This window comes from Bombina bombina, chromosome 10 (genome assembly GCF_027579735.1).
Source record: "Bombina bombina isolate aBomBom1 chromosome 10, aBomBom1.pri, whole genome shotgun sequence".
Lineage (NCBI taxonomy): Eukaryota > Metazoa > Chordata > Amphibia > Anura > Bombinatoridae > Bombina > Bombina bombina.
Window position 1 is genome coordinate 148,956,720 of NC_069508.1, and position 25,449 is coordinate 148,982,168.

Here is a 25,449-nt window from a genome sequence, read left to right on the forward strand (position 1 = left end):
AAAGTGATGGTAATTCAGAGTATTTTCAAAAACACTAGGATTTACCATCACTAAAAAAATAGGACTTTCTGTGCCGCTGCCTCCTCGCTAAACTTTGCGGCTCCGGCCACCCACAGCACAGTGCTTATTTATTATTATTTATTTTATTTTTATTTATTATTTTTTTATTTTTTATGCTGTGACGTTTCCACCTCAAAACCAATAGCTGTGCTAGCCCTAAGGTACTGTTCTGTATGCTAGCACAGCTATTGGCTTAGAGGTGGAAACGTCACCTCATTGGAAAAAAAGTGCTATTCCTTGAACAGCATAGAAAGGATAAGTTTAGCTCAATTTTTTTTAAAAAGTTATCACTGAAAGTCATATTTATTTTTAGTGATGGTAAATCCTAGCGTTTTTGAAACACTAGAATTTACCATCACTTTAAAGGCAATTTTTATATCTTCCATCAAAGCATATAGGAACCGTATGACATTAAAAAGTAGGTTTATTTAGCAAACATAAACAAGATGATGACATTACATTATACAGTTTTAACTCTAAATGCCCCAGCACTTTTTCACCAGTGACTTCAGTGATTATGGTACAATCCGTTGGCAGTGAAACTATTTGTGATTTAATGGCTTTCCCAGACTTCATTTAACACCTATGTGCAAATTGAGTGTTCTCAGTTTTTTTGCAGCTCCTAAAGTTCTCCCCACCCTCCTAACTGGTTCAGTAAGGCTGCAGTTAACCTTTTAATTATCCCAGTAGGGGGTAATCAAGAGAGAGCATCTCCCATTGTGAAACTGAAATACCTGTAGCAGTCTCCCCTTCATGTGACTGGTGTTTCTCTAATGAAAACACTGTCTGGGTGCTCCAGTGTTATGTTAAAGTAAATGGTAATTACTGTGTTTGTGGGAACCACATAATTGTTTCACTTCCACTGATTCCTGTTTTGTTCTCTTTCATCCGTTAGTGAGTGAATAGCACGTGAAGGAGAACGGAGACATGAAGCTATGCTCTGCTCCTCTCTTCTTTCACTTGGTTGCGCCAAAAATGCAAAGTAGTTAGCTTTGTAGGGGCAGTAATTATATTGTGTTTTCAATTTGCACTAAACTCCTTTAGTTCCTAATAGTGGTAGTATAAGTGGTTTGTTAGGCTTCTGCAGTTCATTTATTGGGCTGTACACTGGTTTCACGTGTAGCCGTCATGCAGATTTGTTTAATATTCTTTAAATACACTAAATCAGGGTCTGGCAATGCACATAATGGGAAAATCGTCTCTTCGGGATTAACCAAAATTACATGAATTGTTGCCATAGTAACTAGTCCAGCATTACCACTGAATTTTGGAGCACTAAAATGCACAGATTAGATGTTTTAAATTTGTTTGGATTCAGTTTTGATATCATGAGATAGATGGATGGAGGGTGCACTTTATATTCTTGGTTACTATGAAAGAAGGGCTATATAAATCCAAGACGTTGGACACCAGAATAAGAATTTTTATGGGACCTGTTTTTCCTGTGAGTGCACCTCTCTCTGCACACTGAGCAAGGAGTCCACGTCTGGTTGCCCCTTTTTTTCCATAGGGAGACTAAATACAAACAGAGAGAAGTGCACTCACAGGAACGAACAACCAGCTCAATACCATTGTTAGTCTGTTCTTTGGCAATTTACCACCTGGGTGCAACTTCTTTTAGCCCAGTAATGCTTTTCACAAAGTGTAACTTTCCTGTAGTATATCAGTCTGATCCCACCTATTACGGTCAGTCCAGCGCCAAAATACCAGGCAATTCTCTGAACAAGGAACACAGCAACCCCAGACGATCTTTTCGGCCTTCATTGGGCCTCGTCAGTGAGGTGTAGCCATATTCCTCTAAGCACACTGAGCAAGGAGTCCACGTCTGGTTGCCCCTCGGTTACTATGAAAGAAGGGATATATAAATCCAACAAGTTGGGCACCAGAGCAAGAATTTTTAGGGGACCTATTTATATATACAGTGGATATAAAAAGTCTACACACCCCTGTTAAAATGTCAGGTTTCTGTGATGTAAAAAAAACGAGAGACAGAAATCATTTCAGAACTTTTTCCACCTTTAATGTGACCTATAAACTGTACAACTCGATTACAAAACAAACTAAAATCTTTTAGGTGGAGGGAAGTAGAAATAAAAAACTAAAATAATATGGTTGCATAAGTGTACTTTGTTGAAGCACCCTTTGATTTTAATACAGCACTCAGTCTTTTTGGGTATGAGTTTTTCAGCATGGCACATCTTGACTTGGCAAGATTTGCCCACTCTTCTTTGCAAACAACACTCCAAATCTGTGAGATTGTGAGGGCATCTCTTGTGCACAGCCCACTTAAGATCACCCCACAGATTTTCGATTGGATTCAGGTCTGGGCTCTGACTGGGCCATTCCAAAACTTTAATCTTCTTCTGGTGAAGCCATTCCTTTGTTGATTTGGATGTATGCTTTGGGGCGTTGTCATGCTGAAAGATGAAGTTCAGAAGCCTGAAGGTTTTGTGCCAATATTGACTGGTATTTGGAACTGTTCATAATTCCCTATACCTTGAATAAGGCCCCAGTTCCAGCTGAAGAAAAACAGACCCAAAGCATGATGCTGACACCACCATGCTTCACTGTGGGGGTGGTGTTCTTTTGGTGATATGCAGTGTTGTTTGTGCGCCGAACATATCTTTTGGAATTATGGCCAAAAAGTTTAATTATGGTTTCATCAAACCAGAACACATTTTGCAACATGCTTTTGGGAGACTTCAGATGTGTTTTTGCAAAATTTAGCTGTGCTTGGATGGTTTTTTTTTTTTTTGTAAGAAAAGGCTTCTGTCTTGCCACTCTACCCCATAGCCCAGAAATATGAAGAATACGGGAGATTGTGGTCACATGCACCACACAGCCAGTACTTACCAGATATTCCTGCTGCTCATTTAATGTTGCTGTAGGCCTCTTGGCAGCCTCCCAGACCAGTTTTCTTCTCATCTTTTCATCAATTTGAGGGACATCCAGTTCTTGGTAATGTCACTGTTGCGCCATATTTTCTCCACTTGATGATGACGGTCTTCACTGTGTTCCATGGTATATCTAATGCCTTGGAAATTCTTTTGTATGGTTCTCCTGACTGATACCTTTAAACAATGAGATCCCTCTGATACTTTGGAAGCTCTCTGCGAACCATGGCTTTTGCTATAGGTTGCGACTAAGAAAATGTCAAGAAAGACCTACTAGAGCAGCTGAACTTTATTTGGGGTTAATCAGAGGCACTTTAAATGATGGCAGGTGTGTACTGACTCCTATTTAACATCGTTTTGAATGTGATTGCTTAATTCTAAACACAGCTACATCCCCAGTTATAAGAGGGTGTGCACACTTATGAAACCACATTATTTTATTTTTTTATTTTTACTTTCCTCCACCTAGAAGTTTCAGTTTGTTTTTCAATCAAGTTGTACAGTTTATAGGTCACATTAAAGGTGGAAAAAGTTCTGAAATGATTTATCTTTGTCTCATTTTTTACATCACAGAAACCTGACGTTTTAACAGGGGTGTGTAGACTTTTTATATCCAGTGTGTGTGTGTGTGTGTGTATATATATATCTCAAGCTCTGCACAAAATGCTTTCGCTAAATGCAGTATCAGCAGAAGTCTACTACTTTGTTGGTCTAGACAAGTTATAATTATTGGTATTAATCCCTTGGCTTCATAAGGTGCAATGTGCTGCAGTTATCTCTGCCAGGCAAATATATCAAACCTGTCACTGTGCTTTAAAAACAAGCTTTATGCCTATTTGAACACAAATAAAGCATTTTCATAAATGGCTCTTAAAGGGGCATTCTTATAATAACTATGCTGTAATTGTCATTTTTACATTACTGATTCCAGTAATTGGTAACACGTCTAGTTTAACGGAAACTGAATACAAATGAAATGTTTTCATTATTAATAGTTTTTTTAAATTGCAGATAGACTATTCAGCCCCCAGTTTAAATGTATCAGCTCGCTAAACGCCCCTACACTGTGTTCCTTTGCAGATGAAGCAGTCAGGGACTTTGATAACATTGTAGTGTTGTTTTTTTACAATAGTACAATCAACATTTCCCAGAAGGGCTGTACAGTACGCATAATGTGCTAGTCCTATCACCATTACTATTGTGAAGATCTTTTGCTCTGTTCCAGAGAGTTGTTCAGTCTAAAATGATTATACAGTTTGATTGTTATAGGCCTCTGTTTACGGAGGCTTATTTGTGTGCATCTATTGGTATATCCTGTTTATAGAGATGTTCCCATATAGTTTAAATGTTCACATAAGCCACATTAGTAGTGTTAACAGTGTTGTACTCCATGGGATAAATTTGTTAGCCCTGAATATGTAGCTGATGATAATACCTGAAACATAATTCTCCTCCCGTGATGGGGTTCCGAGTAGGTGGTGCTATAATCTCTAATAGTTTTGTTAATGAAACATTATTAAAGTGCCATTGTACAAACTTCTGTTGTCCCACCTGCTCCCTACGTCATTCTATGGGCTGTGTTTCTTCATTGGTAGCTTTACATTTGCACTAGATTGTTCGTCTCATACATTGTCACTATACGCTGCTGTGATCATACTCTGCCTATCTGATATTTTGTTTCTGTAATAGTCAGTGGAATCTAGCGCATGCATGTCACTATATGCAAATTAGAATCTGGAGATGCCAAAAATCATTAGCGCATGCACTCTCTGATGAAGGGGCGTGTGTGTTTCTTCAAAGGACGCCAGCTGGCCCAGCTTATCATTGGACGATGCAAAAAATGTAAGAAAATAGACGTTGGAGGAGCGGCTGTACAATTTTAACATTTTCACAGGCATTATATGTTAATAATCGTAATTACACGGAATTAATGAATGAAAGTCCCATTCTTTTAAAAATCTTATTCACTTACAGCGTTGCGTATGCTGATCACTTTTAACCATCACTTTGTGCATTTCAACCATTTGCACATGTCATTGGCAACTGCAGTACATGGTGTATGTACCAGATCACTTTCCAACTGTTTACCGGACCACAATAATTATACATCTTGTCTAGGGTTCCACATCTTTTGATTATTATACAATGTAGAAATGTCAGTGATTGTAGGAGCTTAACTAGAGCCAAAAGTTTTTTGGCTGGTTTAAAGGGACACTAAACACAAGATACATTTCATGCACCTCTGTTTAATCATGGGTGCTGCTATTATGGCATTTAGGTTACACTGCAGGTATCTGAAGGAGAGTTACTGCACAAATGCGCAAACTGGTCAGCGCTGGCAGCACGTATGACTAGAGGGACGTGGGGAATAACCTCAATACTATGCGTATAGATAGAATGTATTTGGTGTTAAATGCCCATTAAAAATGTCTCTCCTAGTGTGTTTGCAGTTTGTTGTTACAACTTTCAGCAGATGCACACAAAGAGTCCCCCAGTGAGGTTTAATTACAGATTTGTGGAACATGTGCGCAGTATCAATGAGCTGTTACTGAAAGGTGTCCAAAGGTATCACAAATAAACTCTAGGTCCCCTGCAGTGTGTGAGGAACCTCTAGACTTGCAAACCTGCCCAAGCTCTGTGCCCTTTAGCTATGCTCCTAAGCATCCGCAGTTCCTAACATTTCCCTCTGGGCTGTAGCCTTCTTTTTTTCTTATTCTTCTACATAACTATAAACTATATTTATACAGCCATCTAAACATGTAAAATGAACATGTTCTGCATAAATCTCAGTATTCAGGTAAAATGTTTTATTCATTGTGGTTTTCAACACACTGTGTGTAGAAATATGTGTTTGTGTAAAATACACCATTTATTTAGGCAGTGCTTGAAGACACAAGGAGAGCCCTAAAACCCAAATCCTCAATCTTCTCTCTTGTACCAACAGATGTCAGAGCTGTAAGCTTATTGCAGGTTGATAACCAATTTGCATTACAAAACACGCTCAGTATGTTTTACAGAGAAAGAGATTATCTTGGGTGACCACTATTTTCTGCTGAAATGCTTAGCAGTTTTTTTATTGAACGTTTGTTCCTAAGAATGGTGTTTCCTGCAGTCTGACCTTATCTGTCAGTGCACAGACTTTTTACATTCGCATAATCTCCTGAGACTAGTTCATATCAACCCATCGGGAGTCGAGGCATCTTTCTGTACATTGTGTGCCCAGGAGTTAAACCAGGGGTGTCCCACCTTCTCTTAAAGACTACAGTTTGTTTGTTTGGGTTTTTTACACATAAGTCTGGTGAAAACAAATTAACTGGTTCTATTGATCCAAAAATGCACACTCTTAGTGAAAGGGACGGTAAGCACTTTGAGATTGTAATATGAAATAATTTACAATGCATAGTAAAACAACTTAGCAATATGCTTTCATTGTTTATTTTACTCCCCCTTTTCCTGTAATTTAACTCTAAAAATGATAGATTTACACATATCCCTAATTTATCATGTGTTATCTTTTATGATGGGGACAACACAGCATTTTTGTTAACCTCATGACAGAGGCGGGCTCGTTCTTCTCCAGAAGCAAGTCCAGATGGTCGTCTGCAAATAAAGGGCAGTGTTGCTGAAGTTTGAAAAAACAATTGCAGCAAACAAGGTGTTCATTTGAATAATGTTGACTCTGCTGATGTTAATCTATTGGAAGACTGCAGAGAAATGTTGTAATTACAAGTTTAAGAGCCAGGAGGGCCTTTGAATCTTCCCACATGGGATCCCTTTAACAATCAGGTTGACGCTGTTTGTTGTTGATTGTCATGAATTTAAATAGAACATGATACATATTTCCAAAAACAAACGCTGTTGCTGGTATTCAACAGCAATCAAAATGCTTAATCAAAAATACTAAACTTGATTAGAATCGCATAAAAGTTCATGTGACCAATGGATCATTTACCTTAGCTGCTACGTCTAGCTGGGGTAGATTAGTAGTTTTATAGGTCACATTGTATAACAGGGATACTTGTAATGCTCTGTTATCTCAGTGTCTGGGATGGATTGTACTGCACATGCCACATCTGGAAAACGCTTTAGCTGTGCACTGAAAACTCCCAACTGCCGCACTGTGCAAATTGTCCGTCTATTGTATTTAAAATCAAAATGTAACTACTTTTATTTAAAGGGATATTAAAGAGCAATAAGAAAAGGGCTTATGAATCGGAGCATGTTATCGCACTATTGCTTGCATAGAGCTGCCAAATAGTTAAGCACATAGTCAGCTCCAGTGCGGCACTGCACATCCGCTCCATAGCTGAACATGGCTCCTGATTGGTGGCGTGTGTGGCTTTCACTTCTGATTAACTACATATGTCTTGTTTGTGAGCTGCAAGCCGCACTTTACCTATTTGTCCCCTTTGCGTGCCTAGTGAGCACATCATTACAAATGCAAAATATAAAATAGCACTGCTGCTTTATCGTTCTTAAAGGGACATAAACGTGACATGATTCAGATAGAGCATACAGTTTTAAACAATTTTCAAATGTACTTTCTCTTGTTAAGTGTATCCAGTCCACGGATCATCCATTACTTATGGGATATTCTCCTTCCCAACAGGAAGTTGCAAGAGGATCACCCACAGCAGAGCTGCTATATAGCTCCTCCCCTAACTGCCATATCCAGTCATTCTCTTGCAAGCCTCAACCAAGATGGAGGTCGTAAGAGGAGTGTGGTGTTTTATACTTAGTTTATTTCTTCAATCAAAAGTTTGTAATTTTTAAATGGTACCGAGTGTGCTGTTTATCTCAGGCAGTATTTAGAAGAAGAATCTGCCTGCATTTTCTATGATCTTAGCAGAAGTAACTAAGATCCATGGCTGTTCTCACATATTCTGAGGAGTGAGGTAACTTCAGAGAGGGAATGGCGTGCAGGTTTTCCTGCAATAAGGTATGTGCAGTTAATATTTTTCTAGGGATGGAATTTGCTAGAAAATGCTGCTTATACCGGATTAATGTAAGTAAAGCCTTAAATGCAGTGATAGCTACTGGTATCAGGCTTATTAATAGAGATGCATACTCTTATATAAATGTAATATAAAACGTTTGCTGGCATGTTAATCGTTTTTATATATGTTTGGTGACAAAACTTATTGGGGCCTAGTTTTTTTCCACATGGCTGGTTTGATTTCTGCCTAGAGACAGTTTCCTGAAGCTTTCCACTGTTGCAATATGAGTGGGAAGGGCCTATTTTAGGGCTTTTCTGTGCAGATGAAAATACTGACAGACATTCAGCTTCCCTCTGCATGATACAGGACATCTCTGAAGGGCTCAAAAGGCTTCAAAGTCGTGTTTGAGGAGGGTAACAATCACAGTAGACTGTGGCAGTTGTTGTGACTGTGTTTAAAAAACGTTTTTGTCATTTATTATTCTGTTTTTGTTATTAAGGGGTTAATCATCCATTTGCAAGTGGGTGCAATGCTCTGCTGACTTGTTACATACACTGTAAAAATTTTGCTAGTGTAACTGCCTTTTTTCACTGTTATTTCAAATTTTGTCAAAATTTGTTTCTCTTAAAGGCACAGTAAAGTTTTTTTATATTGCTTGTTAACTTGCTTTAAAGTGTTTTCCAAGCTTGCTAGTCTCATTGCTAGTCTGTACAAACATGTCTGAAACAGAGGATACTTGTTCATTATGTTTAAAAGCCATGGTGGAGCCCCATAGGAGAATGTGTACTAAATGTATTGATTTCACCTTAAACAGTAAAGATCAGTCTTTATCTATAAAAGAATTGTCACCAGAGGGGTCTGTCGAGGGGGAAGTTATGCCGACTAACTGTCCCCACGTGTCGGACCCTTCGCCTCCCGCTCAAGGGACGCACGCTAATATGGCGCCAAGTACATCAGGGACGCCCATAGCGATTACTTTGCAGGACATGGCTACAATCATGAATAATACCCTGTCAGAGGTATTATCCAGATTGCCTGAATTGAGAGGCAAGCGCGATAGCTCTGGGGTTAGATGAGATACAGAGCGCGTAGATGCAGTAAGAGCCATGTCTGATACTGCGTCACAATATGCAGAACCTGAGGACGGAGAGCTTCAGTCTGTGGGTGACGTCTCTGATTCGGGGAGACCTGATTCAGAGATTTCTAATTTTAAATTTAAGCTTGAGAAACTCCGTGTATTGCTTGGGGAGGTATTAGCTGCTCTGAATGACTGTGACACAATTGCAGTGCCAGAGAAATTGTGTAGGCTGGATAAATACTATGCAGTGCCGGTGAGTACTGATGTTTTTCCAATACCTAAAAGGCTTACAGAAATTATTAGTAAGGAGTGGGATAGGCCCGGTGTGCCCTTTTCCCCACCTCCTATATTTAGAAAAATGTTTCCAATAGATGCCACTACACAGGACTTATGGCAGACCCTCCCTAAGGTGGAGGGAGCAGTTTCTACTTTAGCAAAGCGTACCACTATCCCGGTTGAGGACAGTTGTGCTTTTTCAGATCCAATGGATAAAAAATTAGAGGGTTACCTTAAGAAAATGTTTATTCAACAAGGTTTTATTTTACAGCCCCTTGCATGCATTGCGCCTGTCACTGCTGCGGCGGCATTCTGGTTTGAGGCCCTGGAAGAGGCCATCCATACAGCTCCATTGACTGAAATTGTTGACAAGCTTAGAACTCTTAAGCTAGCTAACTCATTTGTTTCTGATGCCATTGTTCATTTGACTAAACTAACGGCTAAGAATTTCGGATTCGCCATCCAGGCGCGTAGGGCGCTATGGCTCAAATCCTGGTCAGCTGATGTGACTTCAAAGTCTAAATTACTCAACATTCCTTTCAAGGGGCAGACCTTATTCGGGCCTGGTTTGAAAGAAATTATTGCTGACATTACTGGAGGTAAGGGTCATACCCTTCCTCAGGACAGGGCCAAATCAAAGGCCAAACAGTCTAATTTTCGTGCCTTTCGAAATTCCAAGGCAGGTGCAGCATCAACTTCCTCCGCTTCAAGACAAGAGGGAACTTTTGCTCAATCTAAGCAGGCCTGGAAACCTAACCAGTCCTGGAACAAAGGCAAGCAGGCCAGAAAGCCTGCTGCTGCCTCTAAGACAGCATGAAGGAACGGCCCCCTATCCAGCGACGGATCTAGTAGGGGGCAGACTTTTTCTCTTCGCCCAGGCGTGGGCAAGAGATGTTCAGGATCCCTGGGCGTTGGAGATCATATCTCAGGGATATCTTCTGGACTTCAAAGCTTCCCCTCCACAAGGGAGATTTCATCTTTCAAGGTTATCTGCAAATCAGATAAAGAAAGAGGCATTCCTACGCTGTGTGCAAGACCTCCTAGTAATGGGAGTGATCCATCCAGTTCCGCGGACGGAACAAGGACAGGGTTTTTATTCAAATCTGTTTGTGGTTCCCAAAAAAGAGGGAACCTTCAGACCAATTTTGGATCTAAAGATCTTAAACAAATTCCTCAGAGTTCCATCTTTCAAAATGGAAACTATTCGGACCATCCTACCCATGATCCAAGAGGGTCAGTACATGACCACAGTGGACTTAAAGGATGCCTAACTTCACATACCGATTCACAAAGATCATCATCGGTTCCTAAGGTTTGCCTTTCTAGACGGGCATTACCAATTTGTAGCTCTTCCCTTCGGGTTGGCTACAGCCCCGAGAATCTTTACGAAGGTTCTGGGCTCACTTCTGGCGGTTCTAAGACCGCGAGGCATATCGGTGGCTCCGTATCTAGACGACATCCTGATACAGGCGTCAAGCTTTCAAATTGCCAAGTCTCATACAGAGATAGTTCTGGCATTTCTGAGATCGCACGGGTGGAAAGTGAACGAGGAAAAGAGTTCTCTATCCCCACTCACAAGAGTCTCCTTCTTAGGGACTCTTATAGATTCTGTAGAGATGAAAATTTACCTGACTGAGTCCAGGTTATCAAAGCTTCTAAATGCTTGCCGTATTCTTCATTCCATTCTGCGCCCTTCGGTGGCTCAGTGTATGGAGGTGATCGGCTTAAAGGTAGCGGCAATGGACATAGTGCCATTTGCGCGCCTACATCTCAGACCGCTGCAATTATGCATGCTAAGTCAGTGGAATGGGGATTACACAGATTTGTCCCCTCTGCTAAATCTGGATCAAGAGACCAGAGATTCTCTTCTCTGGTGGTTGTCTCGGGTCCACCTGTCCGAGGGTATGACCTTTCGCAGGCCAGATTGGACAATTGTAACAACAGATGCCAGCCTTCTAGGTTGGGGTGCAGTCTGGAACTCCCTGAAGGCACAGGGATCGTGGACTCAGGAGGAGAAACTCCTTCCGATAAATATTCTGGAGTTAAGAGCAATATTCAATGCTCTTCTGGCTTGGCCTCAGTTAGCAACACTGAGGTTCATCAGATTTCAGTCGGACAATATCACGACTGTGGCTTACATCAACCATCAAGGGGGAACCAGGAGTTCCCTAGCGATGTTAGAAGTCTCAAAAATAATTTGCTGGGCAGAGACTCACTCTTGCCACCTGTCAGCAATCCATATCCCAGGCGTCGAGAACTGGGAGGCGGATTTTCTAAGTCGTCAGACTTTTCACCCGGGGGAGTGGGAACTCCATCCGGAGGTGTTTGCTCAGTTGATTCATCGTTGGGGCAAACCAGAGTTGGATCTCATGGCGTCTCGCCAGAACGCCAAGCTTCCTTGTTACGGATCCAGGTCCAGGGACCCAGAAGCGACGCTGATTGATGCTCTAGCAGCGCCTTGGTTCTTCAACCTGGCTTAGGTGTTTCCACCGTTTCCTCTGCTCCCTCGACTGATTGCCAAAATCAAACAGGAGAGAGCATCAGTGATTCTAATAGCGCCTGCGTGGCCCCGCAGGACCTGGTATACAGACCTAGTGGACATGTCATCCTTTCCACCATGGACTCTGCCTCTAAGACAGGTCCTTCTAATACAAGGTCCTTTCAATCATCCAAATCTAATTTCTCTGAGACTGCCTGCATGGAGATTGAACGCTTGATTCTATCAAAGCGTGGCTTCTCCGAGTCAGTCATTGATACCTTAATACAGGCACGAAAGCCTGTTACCAGGAAAATCTATCACAAGATATGGCGTACATATCTTTACTGGTGTGAATCCAAGAATTACTCATGGAGTAAGGTTAGGATTTCTAGGATATTGTCCTTTCTCCAAGAGGGTTTGGACAAAGGATTATCAGCTAGTTCCTTAAAGGGACAGATTTCTGCTCTGTCTATTCTTTTGCACAAGCGTCTGGCAGAAGTTCCAGACGTCCAGGCATTTTGTCAGGCTTTGGTTAGAATTAAGCCTGTGTTTAAACCTGTTGCTCCCCCATGGAGCTTAAACTTGGTTCTTAAAGTTCTTCAAGGAGTTCCGTTTGAACCCCTTCATTCCATTGATATTAAGCTTTCATCTTGGAAATTTCTGTTTTTGATGGCTATTTCCTCGGCTCGGAGAGTCTCTGAGCTATCTGCCTTACAATGTGATTCTCCTTATCTGATTTTTCATGCAGATAAGGTAGTTCTGCGTATCAAACCTGGGTTTTTACCTAAGGTGGTTTCTAACAAGAATATCAATCAAGAGATTGTTGTTCCATCATTGTGTCCTAATCCTTCTTCAAAGAAGGAACGTCTTTTACATAATCTGGACGTAGTCCGTGCCTTGAAGTTTTACTTACAAGCTACTAAAGATTTTCGTCAAACATCTTCCCTGTTTTTCGTTTATTCTGGACAGAGGAGAGGTCAAAAAGCTTCAGCAACCTCTCTTTCCTTTTGGCTTCGGAGTATTATACGCCTAGCCTATGAGACCGCTGGACAGCAGCCCTCTGAAAGAATTACAGCTCATTCTACTAGAGCTGTGGCTTCCACCTGGGCCTTTAAAAATGAGGCCTCTGTTGAACAGATTTGCAAGGCCGCGACTTGGTCTTCGCTTCACACTTTTTCAAAATTTTACAAATTTGATACTTTTGCTTCTTCGGAGGCTGTTTTTGGGAGAAAGGTTCTTCAGGCAGTGGTTCCTTCCGCTTAATCCCTGCCTTGTCCCTCCCATCATCCGTGTACTTTAGCTTTGGTATTGGTATCCCATAAGTAATGGATGATCCGTGGACTGGATACACTTAACAAGAGAAAACATAATTTATGCTTACCTGATAAATTTATTTCTCTTGTAGTGTATCCAGTCCACGGCCCGCCCTGTCATTTTAAGGCAGGTCTAAAATTTAATTAAACTACAGTCACCACTGCACCCTATGGTTTCTCCTTTCTCTGTTTCGGTCGAATGACTGGATATGGCAGTTAGGGGAGGAGCTATATAGCAGCTCTGCTGTGGGTGATCCTCTTGCAACTTCCTGTTGGGAAGGAGAATATCCCATAAGTAATGGATGATCCGTGGACTGGATACACTACAAGAGATATCAGGTAAGCATAAATTATGTTTTTCTCAAATTCTTTTCTTTTTGTATCCTTTGTTGAAGGAGCAGAAATGCACTACTGTGAGCTAGCTGAACACACCAGGTGAGCCAATGACAAGAGGCATATATGTGCAGCCACCAATCATTTAGCTAGCTCCCAGTAGAGAATTGCTGCTCCTGGGCCTGCCTAGGTATGCTCTTCAACAAAGGATACCAAGAGAACAAAGCCAATTAGATAATAGAAGGAAATTGAAAAGTTGTTTAAAATTGCATGTTCTGTCCGATTCATTAACTTTTTAAATTTTCACAAACCTGTCCCTTTAAGACACCTGCACTGTTGAGCCTACCTCAGTGTGCTGTCATGGAACAAAGCTGAATTTCAATAAATATATTCAATATATTTGCTCATGTACATGTGCCTGAATTACAATAATGATGATGAATTATCTGAACACTGGAGAAAAGAGTTCCTGGACATCTGCCTGTAAAAGTGCCTTAAATTGGGATAACAATGTTCAAGGAAGGAAGCATAGAAACCCTTTGTGCATATTAAAATTCTTCTTCCCTTTCACATAATTGTAAAAATGGGGACTTTTGTTTATCTAAAACAATGTGATTAGGGATTTCCATGTTGGTCAAATAAAACAAACCGGGCCCTATAACCGGCATGTGCTTTCCCATAATCCTTTAGTTGAAATCACATTTTCTATAAAGTTATCACCTGTCATGTTTGGTTCAGCCAATGAGGCTTCTGTGGGCTTTGCTATCACTCAAAACGCCTTTATAGACATCTAATATTATTAATGGGACAGTTAACTCATTTATTTGTAAACATGAAATGTAAATGTGCACACTCTCTGCTCGCTAATAAAGACAACACCGCTATATTGTTGGTCAGATACACCTCTCCATATGCATAGAAGCAAAAAGTAATTGTAGTACGAACACTCATTTAAAGAAATATGTTGTACAATTTATAATACCTATCTTTTAAAAGAAAAAAGGAAAACTTTATTGCCTCTTTTGTTTAAGAAATATTATTATGCTGTAAATTTGTATAATAATATTTTGTGCTCAGGATTTTCCTCAAAGCTATTTAAAAAAGGGTAGAGCGACTAGTTTGAAAATCTGCGATGCTTACATACCCATGCCCTTTTCATTGGACTACTGTTTACCAAAATGCCTGCTGAGAATCGCTGCTAAGTTCATATTAAAGGGACATAATACTCATATGCTAAATCCGTTGAAAGTGATGCAGTATAACTGTAAAAAGCTGACAGGAAAATATCACCTGAGCATCTCTATGTAAAAAAGGAAGATATTTTACCTCACAATGTATTTAGCTCACCAGAGTAAGTGTTATTCTTCAGCCGCTGTCCAGCTGCAAGTTTGGGGGGGGGGGGGGGGGAGCCTATAAAAATCAGCATTGTAGAGGTCATGCTTTGGTTTGTTGAGATCTCATGAGATTAAATAGTTAACGTCCTTAAACTGAATAGGAGATTAAATTGACTGTGCCTGCACATGCCAGTTGCAAACTCCCTTGCAAGTCCTGGGACTAGCATCCTGATTAGCTGTTTAAAATTTATTTCATGTGTGGTGTCAATACTTAGGAAATTTTGAGGTAAAATATTTTTCTTTTTTTACATAGAGATGTTCAGGTGATATTTTCTAGTCCGCTTTTTACAGCTATGCTGCATCACTTTCAAGTGCTTCAAAATTTGGGTATCACGTCCCTTTAACAATCCCCAGAATCTGCTTATTTACTTCACAGGCCTGAGCTTTTATGTGTGAAGCACCAGAATACTCAATCTTTCTACCACATACTGCTTGAGATTCACCTTCTTTGGATGTTAAAAAGGCAAATTAAAGGGACATACATATTCGGATACAGCTTACGATATTAAACAACTTTATAATTTACTTAATTCTCTTGGTGTCCTTTGTTGAAGGATCAGCAATGCACTACTGGGAGTAAGCTGAACACATAAGGTAAGCCAGTGACAAGAGGCATATATGTGCAGCCACTAATCAGCAGCTAGCTCCCAGTAGTGCATTGTTGCACCTGAGCCTTCCTAGGTATGCTTTTCAACAAAGGATAGCAAGAGAAAAAAGCATATTGGATAAAAGTAAATTGGAAAGTTGTTTAAAATTGCATGTTCTATCTGAATCATGAAAGTTTGATTTTGACATTACTGTCCCTTTAAACTTTGATAATTTTACCCTAATAATTCATTTATAACTGCCCCTACTTGGCCTCAGCAGAGGAGATAAGAGAAGCCTAGTTTACAACTAAAACCATTATTTTATTGAGACTAAAGCTTTTCTTTTTTTTCTTCTTCAATATTTATACTAATATAAATAAAAAATCTGTATTATATTCTCAAACTAACCTTTGCTTTAAATAAAAATTATATCTAGCATTTGTTTAGCGTTTAACGTGTTTTTTTAAAAGAGACATTTTCTTTTTAACCAGGTTTTGATAATGCAGTTACACTTATTTAGGTCTCTAAGTAATCTGGATATGTTCTCATTTACTGTAATTTTCTCCCTTGAACTCTACATGCTTAGAGCCCAATTGGAAGCTATTTATTTTTATTGTTGTTGCTATTAATGTTTATTATGTTAATGATATTTCTCACTTTAACTCATCAGACTGATGTGATTCTATAGGAAGCAATGTATCTTAATTTCCCCAGCACAGTGGGGCTTCTATTAGCACATTATGTGGGTGTGAAAATCTTTTAACGTTCCCATAGCTGCAATGGTTTGTGGGATATCCTGTCTAACCTTAGGGCAATTAAAATGAGAGACCGTGGTTTGGTTGCAGCTAATAACTCGTTTTCATATTATGCGACCTCTCCCCTATGTCTTTTTAATGGTTGTCTCCTGGCATTTACCTACCTGTGCTTGCTTCAGCATATACCGGACAAGTGTGAGGAAATCATTCTGAAACGCTGTTTTGATAACAATATGAAGTAATGCAGAACAAAATCTGCCACAGTTCATGTGCGTAATAACTATCCTACCAAGCAAAGAACCAATGTGTGTGTTTGGCTTAGCATTTTGTATTCTGTGCCGAAATCTTGATTTAAAGGAACATAAAAGTTGAATTTAAACTCTTATGACAAATATAGCCACAAAAAAGTGCTACAAATATAGCCACAAAAAAGTGCTGCCCCCCCTCCAATCTGCCGCCCTAGGCAAGTGCCTTGTCTGCCTAGGCCAAAATATGCCCCTGGTGTGCTGTCATGAAACAGAGCTTCAATTCAACAAAAGATATCACGAGAGAGTGCAAAATTTTATAACAGAAGTAGATGGGGAATTGTACTCTTTATCTGGGTCAAGTTTAAAGAACGGTTAATACAGTGAAACTACGTAATTAACAAAATTACGACACAATGTCATTCAAAACAAGCAGAGTATTTTTTTATTTTGTTTATTTTTTTCACGCTCTTTCTGAATCAAGTTTAATTTTGCTTTCTATGTCTCTAACATATTTGATACTAGAGGAAAGCAGCAGACCGTTTCTAATATAAATATTCAAGATGTGCTCACACTAAGGAGCGGAACTTGCGTTCTGAATGTCCCAGGTACATGTTTTGCCTGTGGCGGTTTCTCAATACCTTTTACTGACAGCTGTGCGACTTCTCCACGGAGTCTTGGCTTATTGCCTTCCCTCACTTCCTTCCAGCAACAATTTTTTATTATTATTTTATATATACACACACACTATATATATATATATATATATATATATATATATATATATATATACAAACATAGACACACACACACACACACACAATATATATATATATATATATATATATATATACACAAACATACACACACTCTCTATATATATATATATATATATATATATATATATATATATATATATATATATATATGTGTGTATATATACACACACAATATATATATATATGTGTATATATATATATATATATATACACACACACACAGTCTTTTTTCTTGCTTTATCTCCAGAGTTTTGTTTTAAAGTCCACCTAAATAATTGCACAACAGGAAACCAAGGATGGATTTGTTTTTTTTTCCGTATAGTGCTGCTGTGAGATTTACTTTAGCAGGGTGATATTTTCCTTGCTGGCACAAATGAATTAATCTGTTCTGTTGTCTTTGACACAGTTGGCATGCTGCCAGGGCTCCTACTAATGAGATTATTTGATACCGATTAAAAGGGGAAAGCCAAGCCCTGCGTTCACTGCATTACTCATACTGACTCATGGGTTCTTCACTGTGCTCACAAGTCTCTTGCTGGTGGGCTTCAATTCTCACAATTTGTATGTTGTGCATAATTAATTTATCTTGATTGTGGGGTTGCCACCTTAAAGTAGATCAAAAATATTAGTTTATATCAAGCAACCCATTTTTTTTCCTACTATTAGAGTTTACTGTGACAACATTGTTTTGTTCTTTCAATGAAGAATGGATGCCATTAAAATGATAAACAAGGTTAAATGGATGTGTGTTGTGATGAAGCGCATGCGCGAAATGCGTCAGACATTCCTGTGCATGACCTCTGTTTTGTTACATGGCACAGCCAAGTCTCCATTTTCAGCTTTTCCTTTCTATGGACATTACTATATATATATATGTTATAGTGGAAGAAGTGGGAGGGCACTCACAGGTCTTTTCCAAAAATATTTATTTTTATTTATGTATTTCACAACATAGCAGACTCGACGTTTCGCCTGTTCTAGACGGCCTTTTTCAAGACAATCTTACTGTTTAGAACATAATGGCTGAAAATGCACAGTTGTATCCTGAATCATGGTGTTTTCAGCCATTATGTTCTAAATGGCTGAGAAAAGGCCGTCTAGAACAGCTGAAACGCCGACTTTGCTATGTTGTGAAATACATAAATAAAAACAAATATTTTTGGAAAAGACCTGTGAGTGCCCGCCCACTTCTTCCACTGCATATCCTGATTTGAGGAGTCACCTGGGCAATTCATTGATGAAAGGGGAGTGAGTGCATGTCTCTTTTTGGCTATATATGTGTGTGTATATGTATATATATTTATTTATTTATATTATTATTATTAGGTATTTGTAGAGTGCCAACAGGTTCTGCAGCGCTATATATATATATAATCTCATATGTGCATGGTGCCAGTCACTAACTGTGTTCAGCTCTGGAGCAGAGCTATGCAGTATGCGCTGCCACACGGAAGCAGACTATGTATTTAATCCTTTTGCGAGGGTTAAACAATTCTCTAATTCATTGGGGCTTTTTGTTATTGCTCTTTTATGTCCATTAGGAATATTCTGTTTAGTTAATACAGACACTAAATAATAGGATTTATACTGACAACTTGCGTAGGACAAAGACTTTAGATTAAATTGGAGTACGGCTGTTAACAGATCAGTATTCAGTGTGTTTAAGGGCTAAAAAGAATAAACCACTGTTGGTTACCAATGAGGAAATGTATTATTATTTTAAATAAAATTATAAAATATATCATTTGTGTATATGTATACTCTAGGGTAAGAATATATGTACAAGTCTGATCACTTCATGCTGCATGCGAGCACTTTCTTTTTTTTATTTATTTTTCCTCCTTCCTACTGCATAACATTTTTCTAATTTATTATTTCCTTCCCCGGATGGTATGAATAGTTACCTTAAAGGGACAGTAAACACCTTGAGATTTTTATATCAAATGTTTAGTTATGCATAATGTAACAACTTTGCAATATATTTTCATTATTTATTTTGTCCCTTTTTCATATAATTTAGCTCTGAAAATTGAGCCGTCTCTAATTCTCAGAACTTGAAACACACCCTGTTGACGTTGCAAGGCTAGCGCTGCTGACTTTACAAGGCTAACCCTGCTACATAGCTATCCCTAATTGGCTTTAACAGATAACAGCTACAAAACAACGCATTCTATACTAACTTTATGACAGTGGCAAAAAGTGTGTGGGATGTGGCTATTAAAAAATATGTTATTCTATAGCAGCATAACAGCAATATCTTCTAATTACGAGGTGTTTACTGGGCATTTCATCTTTTTCCTGGTCTCCTTGCCCCACACCTTTGGGTTATTATGCAAGCAGAGTGTTTGTTTTTTTTTCACATTAGGACATTGTTTTATTTGTTAGTGATGGCATTATGTGTATTTATATACACTCCTACGTTTGATATAGAACGTCTGGCATGCGTATTGACCTTTACCGTGTATGCTTTACACTTATTCAGGGAACTGCATGTGCTTGCCCTTTTTAATTTCCTGATTAAAGGGACATTATACACTAGATTTATATTTGCATAAATGTTTTGTAGATGATCCCATACAGGTTTTTATTTAAAGTATAGTTTTGCTTCTTTTTAAATAACATTGTGCTGATTTTCAGACTCCTAACCATGCCCCAAAGTTTTAGGAGAATACTGATGTATACCTACTCCAGCTTGCTCCTGTTTGTGTAAAGGGTCTTTTCATATGCAGAGGAAGGGGGGGTCTGCTATTTTTTTGCTATAGAATCATTGCAGTGGGTGTCCCAGACTACCTTTTCAACAGAGCTAAATTGGGAGCTTCTAAGTAAGTTTTTAAAAGGTTTTATACTGGATTTTTATATCAGTATCTGTGAATATTATTCTTTATAGTAGTGTCTATTACATGCTGTTATATGAACATTGATGTATACTGTCCCTTTAAAGAGGGATGAATAGATGAGCACATATATAAGCATTAGTGGATATATTTTTCTATTTATGTGCTTTCTTGTCTGCTGCTAGAATTTATACATAAGATGGTTTCAGAATTTTACACTGCAGTTATGTCATTTTTTTGACCTGGTAAGTTGCAAGGGAAAGGGCTTTAAACCTTGGAATAGTTCCCGGTCATCTCTGCTTCTCAAGTGAGCAGTGCAGATTCTGCTGGGACTGAAAGCTCATTCTACAAGGGCAGTTTCCTTTTATTGGGCAGCTGAAGCAGATCTGTTTTCTGTGGATGTGTGTACAGCAGATGTTGGGTTTTCTCCTCACACATTTATTTATGCCTCTGCTGAGAAAGAAGTGTTGTCCAATCATTGTTGGTTTTTAAAGCTTAAAGGGACACTCAAGTCAAAATGAAACTTTCATTTTTTAGATAGAGCATGCAATTTTAAACGACTTTCCAATTTACTTCAATTTATTAACCAAATGTGCAGTCTTTTTATATTTAAAGGGACATGAAACCCAAATTTTTTATTTCATGATATAGAAAGAGTATGCCATTTTAAGCAACTTTCTAATTTACTTCTATTTTCTAATTTGCTTCATTTTCTTGATATTATTTGCTGAAAAGCATATATAGATAGGCTCATTAGCTGCTGATTGGTGACTACACAGATTCCTCGTGTGATTGGTTCACCCATGTGCATTGCTATTTCTTCAACAAAGGATATATAAAAAAAATTAAGCAAATTAGGTAATATAAGTAAATTGGAATGTTGTTTAAAATTGTATTCTCTACTTGAATTATGAAAGGTTTTTTTTTTGGTTTAGTGTCCCTTTAAACTTTTTGAGTCACTAGCTCCTACTGAGCATGTGCAAGAATTTACAGAATAAACTTATATGCATTTGTGATTGGCTGATGGATGTCACATGGTACGGGGGAGTGGAAATGGACCACTTTTAAAATTGTCAGGAAAAAAAAATCTACTACTCATTTGAAGTTCAGACTAAGCGCTATTGCATTGTCTTTTATCATGCTTTTGTTGATTATGCAAATATACTGTGTTTACTGTTCCTTTAAATAAAGGGTCAGCTAATGAGTTCATACTATTTTTATCCTCAACATTTCAGTGGTAATGAAGTTGTATTTTCCAGAAGTGAGCAAGACATTTGTTGTCCCACCATATGTGTTATGGGACTTCCAGATACGCACCCTCCCTCCAGCTTAAGTAACCAGTTTGTCAGCAGTGATGTTTTTATTATTGAGTAATCCACTTTAGAACTTCCAGCAAACTCTTACTTAAGTGTCCCATTTAACCAAATAATTGGCAGTCTGAAAAGTTATATATATTTTATTTATTTTTGCTTTGCAATAACTGCAAAGTTATTCAACACTTATGTTCAAGGGCCGGGGACAGATGCTTATGCATAGTAAATTAAATAATTTCAGTGTGCTTTCATCACTTTTTTTTGGTCAGTTTTCCTGTAATTTACCTTAGAAAGGTAAATTAAGTGCACCAGGATGCTGACCAAGAGCCAATTTACTTGTCCATTCAATGGAAAACATAGGAAAATCCTAATGGACTAGAAAAACAAAGCAGTATAATAGAGGTAGTTGCTATAGGACAGTGATGGTCGAACCTTGGCTCTCCCCATAATGCTTAGTCACTCTGAAGTCCAATCAAGCATCATGGGAAATGTAGTTCTGAAACATCTGGAGTGCCAAGGTCCGACCATCACTGCTATAGAATGACATCGGCCAAGTCTAAGCATTTTTAAAATAAATGAACATTGTATTTGCTGTAATTGTTTTTCAATAGCCGAACTCTGCCCACTACTTGCCTCATTTGGAGGAGACACTCAGCTTGAGTCTGCAAATGACAAGGCTAGGCATGCTTGTTATATTAGTATAAAGTGCATTGCATTTTAGTTATCTGCTAAACCAATTAGGAACATATATGTAGCAAGTTTAGCCTTGAAAAGTCAGCAGAGTGCTTTTTCAGTTCTGAGAATTAGAAAATCCTAAATTCTCAGAACTTATTTACATAAAAGGGGGCAAAATAAATAGTGAAAGTATATTGCAAAGTTATTTTATTACACATAACTAAACATTTTACATACAAATGTGAAGGTATTTGCTGTCCCTTTAACTGTGTCTGACTGTGTTCTCACATTATAATGCACAGAACCCCTGCAGCAAGCACAATGTAGCATATGCAAATATAGTGAGCTTTGCTCCCTCCCATAAAATACCTAGTGACTGCCTCAGTTTGCTTGTTTAGCAGGTTCTGTATGTGCGTATTACTTTGTATTATGAACTTCTGCATATTATTTTGTTTGTTTTAAACTTCTTAACAACTGATAACTGAGTCATGTAGTCTAAATGCATTAGTGTCTTAACAACTCTTACATATATTTAGATATAAACAGCTCGAACTGATTGGTGCCCTGACGTCTAGGTAGTTTTACTTGTGTGCAAGGTATATGCTGTGCGGTCTCCTGTTTTTGTTTGCATTCCTGATACGTTACTTTATGTAGACATCCCTTGCCTAGTCTGTTAAATTTGTTGTTCATTTATTAGGACATTTTAATGCACAAATGGATTCTCATTTGTTAAAACATGTCATTTTCACATTACTGGCCCTAAGACCCTTATTCAAAATCAATCAAGATAACTCGCATAAATATTCTTTTGATAATTTAAGATCGAAATCAAGCAGCCCAGGCGGATTTACGTGGCTCGAAGGCTGGTGCGTGAAATGTTGCAGGAAAAATGACGTGGCTGCAATATTTCAATCTTGGGGCAGCCATATTGGCTTGGAATGGCCTTCAAAAAACAAGCGAGAATACAAATCTGCTAGTATTTTCACTCTACTTGCTGTCCATTGTAAGCAATGCAGGAGGTAGAGCGAAAAGTGCAGGAAAAAAAGTACTTGTATATGTAGAAAGCATTTTATTTTTTGTCCTATTAAAGATTTTGATCTCTTTCTCTAATTCTCACACACATTCAAGTCACACACACATATACAGTATATATATTTGTAAAAAATTATTAATCCCTTAACGGGTATGTCGCTGGTCTTTTTCTGGGCGTTTCCTTTTCTATTGCGAGAACTAGCCGACCACGCTATTTTAAGAAGCCAGCAGGAGGGAGGGTCTAATAGGGCGATCTTGCCGCTCGAATTATAAGCAGACAATCCCTTAAAGACCAGCGAAGTACAGGGTACGTCGTGGTTGTTAAGGGGCTAAAAATTAAAAAAAAATAATCCAGTGAAAGAGCACCCATACCAAAATGGAAACACCTATGTTTGTTTCTTTCTTTTTTTTTTATTTGCTTGAAAAAACTGCATTTATCATGTATTTCTCCAACATAGGTGTGTCCGGTCCACGGCGTCATCCTTACTTGTGGGATATTCTCTTCCCCAACAGGAAATGGCAAAGAGCCCAGCAAAGCTGGTCACATGATCCCTCCTAGGCTCCGCCTACCCCAGTCATTCTCTTTGCCGTTGTACAGGCAACATCTCCACGGAGATGGCTTAGAGTTTTTTAGTGTTTAACTGTTTTAGACACCTTATTCTTTAGGGGCTTTCCCAAAGCATAGGCAGAGTCTCATTTTCGCGCCGGTGTTGCGCACTTGTTTTTGAGAGGCATGGCATGCAGTCGCATGTGAGAGGAGCTCTGATACTTATAAAAGACTTCTGAAGGCGTCATTTGGTATCGTATTCCCCTTTGGGTTTGGTTGGGTCTCAGCAAAGCAGATACCAGGGACTGTAAAGGGGTTAAAGCTTAAAACGGCTCCGGTTCCGTTATTTTAAGGGTTAAAGCTTCCAAAATTGGTGTGCAATATTTTCAAGGCTTTAAGACACTGTGGTGAAAATTTGGTGAATTTTGAACAATTCCTTCATGTTTTTTCGCAATTGCAGTAATAAAGTGTGTTCAGTTTAAAATTTAAAGTGACAGTAACGGTTTTATTTTAAAACGTTTTTTGTACTTTCTTATCAAGTTTATGCCTGTTTAACATGTCTGAACTACCAGATAGACTGTGTTCTGAATGTGGGGAAGCCAGAATTCCTATTCATTTAAATAAATGTGATTTATGTGATAATGACAATGATGCCCAAGATGATTCCTCAAGTGAGGGGAGTAAGCATGGTACTGCATCATTCCCTCCTTCGTCTACACGAGTCTTGCCCACTCAGGAGGCCCCTAGTACATCTAGCGCGCCAATACTCCTTACTATGCAACAATTAACGGCTGTAATGGATAATTCTGTCAAAAACATTTTAGCCAAAATGAACCCTTGTCAGCGTAAGCGTGGCTGCTCTGTTTTAGTTACTGAAGAGCATGACGACGCTGATATTAATATCTCTGAAGGGCCCCTAACCCAATCTGAGGGGGCCAGGGAGGTTTTGTCTGAGGGAGAAATTACTGATTTAGGGAACATTTCTCAGCAGGCTGAATCTGATGTGATTACATTTAAATTTAAATTGGAACATCTCCGCATTTTGCTTAAGGAGGTATTATCCACTCTGGATGATTGTGAAAATTTGGTCATCCCAGAGAAACTATGTAAAATGGACAAGTTCCTAGAGGTGCCGGGGCTCCCAGAAGCTTTTCCTATACCCAAGCGGGTGGCGGACATTGTTAATAAAGAATGGGAAAGGCCCGGTATTCCTTTCGTCCCTCCCCCCATATTTAAAAAATTGTTTCCTATGGTCGACCCCAGAAAGGACTTATGGCAGTCAGTCCCCAAGGTTGAGGGAGCGGTTTCTACTTTAAACAAACGCACCACTATTCCCATAGAGGATAGTTGTGCTTTCAAAGATCCTATGGATAAAAAATTAGAAGGTTTGCTTAAAAAGATGTTTGTTCAGCAGGGTTACCTTCTACAACCCATTTCATGCATTGTCCCTGTCACTACAGCCGCATATTTCTGGTTTGATGAACTGATTAAGGTGCTCGATAGTGACTCTCCTCCTTATGAGGAGATTATGGACAGAATCAATGCTCTCAAATTGGCTAATTCTTTCACTCTAGACGCCTCTTTGCAATTGGCTAAGTTAGCGGCTAAGAATTCTGGGTTTGCTATTGTGGCGCGCAGAGCGCTTTGGTTGAAATCTTGGTCGGCTGATGCGTCTTCCAAGAACAAGCTACTAAACATTCCTTTCAAGGGGAAAACGCTGTTTGGTCCTGACTTGAAAGAGATTATCTCTGATATCACTGGGGGTAAGGGCCACGCCCTTCCTCAGGATCGGCCTTTCAAGGCAAAAAATAGACCTAATTTTCGTCCCTTTCGTAAAAACGGACCAGCCCAAGGTGCTACGTCCTCTAAGCAAGAGGGTAATACTTCTCAGGCCAAGCCAGCTTGGAGACCAATGCAA

At 39.0% G+C, this 25,449-nt stretch overlaps 1 protein-coding gene across 2 annotated transcripts in view; it reads left to right on the forward strand.

Moving 5' to 3' along the window:
* Nucleotides 1–25,449, forward strand: part of GNG12 (G protein subunit gamma 12) — a 150,144-nt gene that overhangs the window by 97,831 nt on the left and 26,864 nt on the right. Inside the window, exon 1 of one of the 2 annotated variants that reach the window (XM_053693374.1) lies at nucleotides 13,231–13,376. The exons of the other annotated variant lie outside the window; for it this stretch is intronic. The gene's annotated coding sequence lies outside the window, so the exon portion shown is untranslated. Of the gene's footprint in view, nucleotides 1–13,230; nucleotides 13,377–25,449 lie in introns of those variants that run through there. 2 annotated transcript variants of the gene reach the window in all.